Source organism: Notolabrus celidotus, chromosome 9 (genome assembly GCF_009762535.1).
Source record: "Notolabrus celidotus isolate fNotCel1 chromosome 9, fNotCel1.pri, whole genome shotgun sequence".
NCBI classification, from domain to species: domain Eukaryota; kingdom Metazoa; phylum Chordata; class Actinopteri; order Labriformes; family Labridae; genus Notolabrus; species Notolabrus celidotus.
Window position 1 is genome coordinate 16,307,437 of NC_048280.1, and position 9,514 is coordinate 16,316,950.

Here is a 9,514-nt window from a genome sequence, read left to right on the forward strand (position 1 = left end):
AGCCAATTCACTGCTGCAGTGCACTGAGGCAGGGGGCGGGGAGAGAGAGAGAGAGAGAGAGAGAGAGAGAGAGAGAGAGAGAGAGAGAGAGAGAGAGAGAGAAAGAGAGAGAGAGAGAGAGAGAGAGAGAGAGAGGGGGGTGGGTGGGTAGAGAGAATAAACATAATAACAATTATAAATAATCTGTAGTCATCTGTAAATATTTTGAAAAGCTAAATGAAATATTATTATTATAATTATTGTTGTGAGTATTATTCTTGTAATTATTTTTATTTTTGTTGTTACTATTATTGTTATTTTTAATTTTATTTTTTATTATTCATATATTTTCTTTCTTCTATACTTAAAAAATGGTCAAACTGCACAGCTCTGTTAGTTTAACATTGATCTTTGGTATTCTGTAATTGTTTGTTGTTTTGTGTTTTATTTCTATTTAAGCTTTAGCAATGATTATGTATGTTTTCCATGCTAATAAATAATCTGTAGTCATCTGTAAATATTTTGAAAAGCTAAATGCAATTATATTATTATTATTATTATTATTATTATTATTATTATTATTATTATTATTATTATTGTTATTATTGCTGTTATTAGTATTATTTATGTCATTCGTATTTTTTGTTATTGTTATTATTGTTGTTATTTTGTTATTAATATTATTGTTATTGTTTATATATTTTAAACTGCACAGCTGTTAGTTTAACATTGATCTTTGGTATTCTGTAATTGTTTTTTATTTTGTGTTTTATTTCTATTTAAGATTTAGCAATGATTACCTATTATTTCCATGCTAATAAAGCCCTATGAATTGAATTGAATTGAATTGAATTGAATTGAATTGAGAGAGAGGGGGGAGCGGAGGGTGTTAATCTCCATAGGAACCACTGCTGCTTTCATGTGCTCCTTGTAAATTTAACTGTATTCACCCTTATGACCACAACACAGCTGCCTTATCTTTACTAGTTTACATGCATCTTCTTCCCAATTGGAACAAGAATGATAGATGTCAATCAATGAGTGTCACATGTAGCATACTCAATTGTAAGAGACATAATTTCATGTTGATTCCACATTACTTACACACTAAACTGTTTTCAAGAAAATAAACTCATTTATATAGAAACAAGAAAAGTACAAAAAAAAAAACCAGAACAATTATGTGCATATAATCATGTATATATAAATTTAGGACAAGCAACCTGTCCCAGGTCAAGTGTATCAGTAAGTTCTTATAAAACATGTCAAAGTGTGAAAAGAAATAACTTTGCTGATTGATGCATTTTAAATGAATAACTGGCTTAAAACCAGTGTGTTAACATAAAAAATGTTTTGATCTGTGTTAGCATACTAGCATTTGGAGCATTACACTGAAAATACAGCTGTGGAATATAGAGATTTTTTGCAGGTTTTTAAAATTTTTGCCTCTCCAAGCGGCAACCTCCGGTCTAAAAATATGAGTCTAATGCGGAAGTGCTAAAAACTGCAGTTCATCGAGGACCAGCTTGAGGCTGGCTTCGGAAGTACCGGAAACCACATACACAGTAATTCAAAAAAGCCGATCTTTACAGCAGAAATAAACATGTTTACAGCCTGGTATAAAAGACGAGTGTAGTCTGGATAACTCATTTCTCCATTGGCACACACTGTACGGGGGTGATTTTTTTTCTAACGCTGCAATTTCGAAGATAATTAGATTACGAGTCTTCTAATGAGAGGCACAGCTGACTTGATTGACAGGCGGGAACACTGTCGCTGTTGGCTAGGAGGCTCAAAGCCCGCCTCTTTACGTCACAATCGCTCGACAGCAGCAATATGGCTGCTGCCGACGATTGGCCTCAAACAGCGCTTCAGAAACAGATGGTTGACGTCACGGATATTATGTCCATATTTTACACAGTCTATGGTCATCACCAAGTATTAGACAAACTGAAATGGGACATAATGATGCTATGGCAGAAAATGCTAAGAGTTTGCCTTAGCTCTTAGATTTCATATTAACAGCAACATTAATATTTACCCTGAATGCTTTGCTAGTCCATACAGTAGATTCTGAGATATTTCATTGTTTAACATGCTGCTTTGAAAGCACAGGTCATCATCACAGTTATAAAGCATCATCCCCAGAGGAACACAAATATCTGAACTACCTGCTGGTTGAACTACAGCAAAAGCTAAGAGACACTTAAGTTTTATTAAGAGGGATGTGTTTTTGTTTTCATCAATTAAATTCTTACCAAGTGAAAACTTCAACCTGTAGTGTTTGATACTTGAAGTCCAGTACTTGAAAAGTCAGAAGATTATCTATCTATCACCTATGTGTCATACATTTTCAGGTAATTTTAGAAACATACACTTAATTATTGTGTAGCTAATGTATTGTCATCCCCTAATGCTAACCTACTGGTGTCACAAGGGGGAAATTCAGGGGTCACCAAATTCAGCAGGAGTTCTCTTCTGGGCATTTTTTTGTTTTACAACTTTACAACATTTAGTTTTAAGATGTTTTAGGTGTGGACCAAGTGTTAACCAGCCAATGTCATTAGCCATGGCTAACAGTAGCCCTAGCTTAGCTAACAGCTAAAACATCAACCAAAGGTTCATCTTAACACAAAATGAGACATGAGTCACTTGAGTCAACCTGAAAAAAATACTCTATACTCTCAAAGACCAAAGAATGAAATAACAAAAACTATACAGTATATAAAACTTGAAGGAGTGCGTTTGTGCAGTAAGTTTTGTCTACTGAATGCAACTCTAGCATGACATGCCCTGATTGCACTTTTAGCAGAAAAAACACAGTGTGTGCAGTTTGTGTTTTATGATGCAGAGACAGTAGTGCATGGGATGGCAGTGTGGCTGACTTATAGCCCATTAGTTGCTTACGTGTACTGAAAAGTGTTGAGCCTATATGTTCCTATAGTATTGCTTAAAATGCTAAGTTCAAAAAAACTCACCGCACTCTTGCTTTACATTGACATGAAATATGTAACAGAGGTTTTCAGAGTCAAAAGAGTAATAGGTTAATATATGAAACACTCAAATAGGGCTCCTATAGCTTATAAAAGAATCCATAAAAGCTATAACTCCTGTGAACTTCACAGTCTCTACCAATGTCAGGCCCCCTCCTTTTTATTCAGAGGATTTATGATCTGCTAATGGTCTGCTGCAGTGGCATAGGGTTCATTTTATTGTACATCAGGGCCCCCTAGCAGGTCAACATGCAGTGCTTCAGTTAAATAACAAAATGTGCCATGACACAGCTCAGGAGGGAGCTGTAAAATGTGTAGGGAGTAGCACAGAAAGCTTTGTTCAACGTTACAGACTGAAGCTAAAATCTTTGATTTAATCACAGAGTGCACAGTCACCAAAGGCACTGCAGCCATCTGAAGGACTTTGTCGAGTCATTCTCTTTCCAGCAGCGTTTGTTGGCAGCTAACGGTACAGACAATGTCAGTGGGGCTCCAGCAATTTCACAGTATGTATCTCAAGGGAGGTAACAGAATTTCCACCAATGTCTTGAGTTCTAGCTGATATCTAGACAACTTTTACCACAGTAAATCAAACTTTTTGTATCTACTGTGGTTGCAGTGATATAGTGCCTATGTGAGCCAAGGATGAAAAAAACAGATAGATCCATCGTGTTTTATTAAAAGTCAGTGTTTTTACCATTCTCATTGCCAAAGGTTCTTTACGCCTTTATCACTGACTGCTAAACTTTATATAAAGTGCATTTACACTGATTTCTTTTCTTTGTAGCTTATTGTTTCCCACCCATTAAAAATGTAGAATTCACTTTAGGAAGGCGGGACTGTGTGTGAAAAATAAACAAAAAAGGACATTTCAGGGCGCAAAATGTCTACAGTCTCTTGTTGTGCTGTTCAATGATACTACAAAGAGTTCTAACCAAGAGTCTCTTAAAATAGAAACACTTTTATTTATTTTGTGCTGTTGATGTTTTGATGTTGTTTATTCTCACTGATCGTTCTGACTTCACAGAGATAGGAGTAAACCTTATTGTGCAAGACAAGCCTGATTACAATTTTATCACTGAATTCAGCAACACTAGCTGGCCACTGAGTAATTTGCATGTTCTGTGTGCTCTATATTCAACAAGACATGTGAAACAGACACACACGCACACGCACACACACAGCTCATGCATGCATGGATGAAATGTCAGGGATTGAGTGAGCAGCAAAGATGTGTTTCAACACATTCTGTCAGTCTGAAACGGGTAAAATGGGTGACAACCCCCCTCTCTGTGCACACACACCTCAGTAACCCGGTGCCCCGTCTCAGAGCACAGCTGCTGCCAAGTGTCCCACATATTGACAGTAGTCTGTGAGCTGCTTGCAGCACTATCTAACTCCTAGCACTCTCAGCAACTGAAGCCTCTAATTAAACTCTTTATGCTCATGATTTTTTCCAAGAATAGCAAAGAGGCCTGTGCCTTACGGCCAGGAAGCCCTGACACAGAATGGAGAACAATATACAGAGATGAATAAGGAGCTATGGGGTCAGTGTATGGGTTATTCAAGGTGCTGTTAACAGAAATACCTCAGATCCTCTTACATCATCAGAATACAGTCATGGCAGCATGTCACTACTTAACAATGAACATACAGGACACAATAATGTCAAATTAAAACCTGAGCTGGCTACAATACAGGACTGCATGAGTACTTCTGAACTCCAGGGGTGTTGGGTTAAATCAGAAAGGAAACGAATGCCTTACATATTTTCTAATAATAGATCAGAAAAGAAAGGGAATGAGAGGAGGGTCTATTACTGCTCATTACAATGTTCATAGATAGATAGATAGATAGATAGATAGATAGATAGATAGATAGATAGATAGATAGATAGATAGATAGATAGATAGATAGATAGATTATGGTATCAATGCATATTACAATGTCAGAATATAATGTACAGTAGGTGTAATTATTGGGCTGTAAGAACACAAATATATAATTTAATGTAAATGTATCAATGTTTAGCATCATTGGATTGGACCTAATATGTTTGTCATTAATTTGACTACAGTAGCAGTGACACACCTGAAAATGGAAACGGAAAAAAATAGAGTACAATACATGAGAGTGGAATAGGTGTGGGTCCAACTATGGGACCAGAATAATCCATGTTAATACCAATGTAGGAATATTTAAGGTAGTAAAATTATACTATCAACTGTGTTGTTAACCAATGGAAAATTTGAGCTCTATTCTAGTCAAAAATAGGCTGATATAGAGTGGTACGGGTCTGTCAGTCCACCTCTCCGTCCCCTGACAGCCCTGCAGGCCGGCCCGGCGCCGCTGCTTTCGGACTCGTTATGACAGACAGACCGCTGCTGTCAGTGGAGAGCCGTAAATCATTCGGATGAGACTCACCTCGCCTCGTTCGATCCGCTCCACGATGCTGGCGAACTCCGTCATATCTTCAGAGTCCGACATGGCTACAGATGGAGATGATGGATGTATACAGTAGGCTGACAAACAGGGATAATAAAAAAAAAACGTAGAGAAAAAAACAACACAAAAAGCAGCTGCGGCTTATAGAAAAGAGATCAAACGCTCCGCAGCTTTACATGAGAGGTGAGATAAGATGACGAACCGCTCCTCAGACCACATCACCATCCTCTTCTCTCCTCCCTCCCTCTGTGTGCAGCCTTATGTGTTTGTCTAGAGTCTCTACAGTACATGCGCCGGCTCTGAGAAGCCAGTTTGCTTTTAGTTTGCCTCATCTTGGAGGGAAAACCCCGCCCTCCTCTCCTCTCCTCTCCTCAGTATCTCCATCTACATCATCCCTTAGCGGCGATGTCTCTATACGCACAGAGCTCTTTGTATCCTCCTGCTTTGTCATCCATCAACCCCGCACTGAATGACTTCCGTTTTCATCCATCAATCACCACAAATAATCGTAATAATCTCTGGCTGAAGATTAAAAGGGACTGGGGAGGGGGTCTTAAATCTGTTAAGCGCTGCGTCCAGTCAAGTTAGACATTTACGCATGGCTGGCCGCGCGCCCATGTGTGCATACGATGGTTCACGTGAGCTGGTTTCTGCTTTTTGCGACCCAAATTTGTGACTGCCGCAGCTCTTTAGTATCACATGGGTTTGTGTCCTGCTGTATCGAGGGAGGAGTTGCCCCCGATGTATGTCACAGGTTCATATAGAGAACAGTGTCTTCATGCATGAGCAGAAATGTGAGGCGAGCGCGTGAGGCCGGATTAAGTTCGTGTGTTTAATTTTTCTGGCAATGCCACTTGTTCCGCGTCACCAGATGGCCTCATGGCTTCATGCAGACATATTCCACCCCATTGAGCACGTAGAAGGGGACAACCGGGCAGACTGCCCTCACAGAGCCAGCAAACGGAGCATGACAAAACTAATAACTCATTATGACCACTGTTTACAAAAGCACTGAAACAAGGGGTGTTTACTGCAATGGAGTCATTTCTAAGAGGGAACATCTCAAAGTTAAAACTGTTTTTTCCTAAAAAGCTGGGATAAACTTGAACCCCATAGTGTAACACTTTTAAACTATCTGTCATAATTTTGTAAGTTGTTACGAATCTTTTTAATACTATGAATTCAACAACTAGAACAACTTTTGGCATTGTTGGGTTAAGAAAAAGACTTTGAGTACATAACACACTGTAGTTTAGAGGTGTATGAAGCCACTATGATGTCACCCATTGGTTTGTGGACTACATTTTGGCTGTCACGACCTTGCCAATTTGGAGCTGGAAATGACCATATCAGGACAAGAAGATGTACACCCAAGAGGTTAAGTCAGGGCCTTGAGTTCGCTGAGGTGACTCCTAGAAGACGGCAAGGCACCAACTGTCAGTCACAGCAGCCACAGCCTTACTTTTGTGTCTTATAATTTAGATGAGTGTGATTGAATTATATCCCAGAGCATTGGAAGATGTCTAACATGTGAAAGTAAGCCATAGAGACCAACACCAAATTATGAACCAGGCTGTAAAAAGCTGTCCAAATTTGAAATAAAATAAAGCCAACCTCAAGTGGCTGTTCAAGCAGTGCTTTGGGGCACCTGCAAATTCCCTTTATTCAACCCTGAGTCTACAGCTCTGTCTACATTGTGGCAGCTTTGTTAGGTGGGCCACTCATGACAGTTTGTTAACATTTGTTTCTATACTCCAAACATACTAAAATGTGTCATGTTTATTCATTTATCATGTTAACATGCTAATCAGCAATTAACACAATGAACAAATGAGGCAGATGGGAATGCAGGCATGGTTTGTGGTTGTAAACCAAACATTTAATGTGAATGAAGTTGGCACAAGGTAGAAATTAGAACTGCTGTGGTTGAAACTGAAGGGGAACTTTGGTGTTTTCCATTGAATGTCAATATAATGTGTCCAATGGTGGTTGAGAACTTTCACTCAAACCTATATGCGTTCCTCATATCAGCACTCACAGAGAAGTCAAAGGATCTACAGAGTCATGAATTTCTGTCCCAAAGTCAAAGCCAGTTTAAATTATTTTTCCATTCTGGGACAAATGACCAGTGGTGGACAGTAACAAAGTAAATTTACTTGAGCACAGTACTTAAGTGCATTTTTTGAGTATCTGTACTTATCTTGAGTGTTATCTTTTGGGGATACTTGTTACTTTTATTCCACTACATTTAGAAGACAATTATTGTACATTTTACTCCACTACATTTCTATTAGTGCTATAGTTACTCACTACGTTTGCTTTGAAGTCAGCTCATTCATTTCCTTCTCTTTTCTGAAATCTGATCCCTAAGACAGTAAAATGTGTTTGTGTAGTTCTGTTTGTCTCAGTGGTTTAGTCATACCTGTATATCAAACAGAGCAAATTTCACTCAGATCAGGCAGTTCATTTAGAGGTGGTAATGATGTCTATAATTCTCCACCTGAGCACCCATGGTCATATCTTCAGCCCGTGTTAGAGGTTTTTGAAATGAAGAATGATACGTATCGTTTGAAATGTTCTCCCTGTTTCCCACTCTGCCCAAACATACAAACATTCACAGTCCAACCTGAAAAAGTGTGTTGAGATACGCAACATTTATTCCTTCAGATGAACATTTCAAACTAAGTTGTCTGTGCTTGGAGTAACTTAGTGTCTGTTTTTATTCCATGGTATAGTTTTTAGAGATCTCAAGTAATGGTCTCTAGATAAACATGATGTAACAGAATGTAGTCCTATGTGTTCTTGACTGCACTCATGTATTGTGAAAATACAAAGTTTTGAGATATTTTTAAGAAGTACTTTGAATACTTAAGTATTTTTAAATGGAAGTACTTCAGTACTTTAACTCAAGTCATAATTTGACAGAGCAACTTTCACTTATATTGGAGTAATATTTCACCAGGGGTATCTATACTTTGATTTAAGTAATGTAGCTGTGTACTTTGTTCACCACTGCAAATGACACACAACACATCACATTATTCTCTGGAAACAAGCCGCTAGCCTGTAGTTTTAAATGTAAGTAAATCATTAGTGAAAGGTCACATGTTACCTTCTGATGGCAGTATTAGTGAAATACACATTCATAAAGGCAAAAGTAATTGCATATTGACTCCCCAATAATGGTGCCCTGTTGCCTCACAGGTCAAGTGCATCACATATGGGGGCTTTCTCCAGCCTTTAATGACCCTTTCAGTAGACTCCTGGGCCCAGGAAGAGCCCTGTGCTCATGTATAACACAATGTGAAGATGACTCTTGACTTCCCCATAAAAAGGCCCATAACTGAGCCACAGTGCCCTCCACTTGATTGTATAATCAATAGTTGGCATTGATTAGTTTGTTTTACAAAGTAGAATTGATTGAACTTAAATAACTACAGAGGAAGCAGCTGTTATATAAGCACATGTACAGTAAGTTCATTCATAGCACATGGTGCAATGCGGTAAAACAGTGCACACGTGCAGTAGCAACAGCCCTATCTGAGAAATATCGAAACATCAAGTCATCTTTCCCTGAGTTGCATGTGTTTGACAAAAGATTTATTTGACGGTGGTCAGCTTCATGGTTTTCTGGACTGGATTCAATGAATGACAGAAAACTGGAGTCATCACAGTTCACAGAGCCGCATATTAACACGAGTTTTCTCTCTCTCAGCCTCTCTTTCTTGCAGTCTATAAAGGAGACAAGTCTTTTTTTTGCCACAAAGGTATAAGTTGTCTGTTGAACAGGAGATTGTAACCACACCCAAACCACAGCTGCTACAGCTGGCTCTTGAGGAAGCATCTCCTGACAATGTTAACCTGGGTTGGGCTGTATTCTCACGGGTAGGGACACATTTTAGCATTGTTTTTCCTTTGTTCTAAAAACTGAATCATAAATGTAAGCATAAGAGGTCATAACATAAGTGATCAAGTGCTTTCTAAATTTTGTTCTGCCTTCACATTCACATCGGAATTTCTAAGCACCACAAGGCCACATTTTCTAGTATTATATTACATAATCTGTGCCAATAGTGATGTCTGTGTCTGTGCTATGC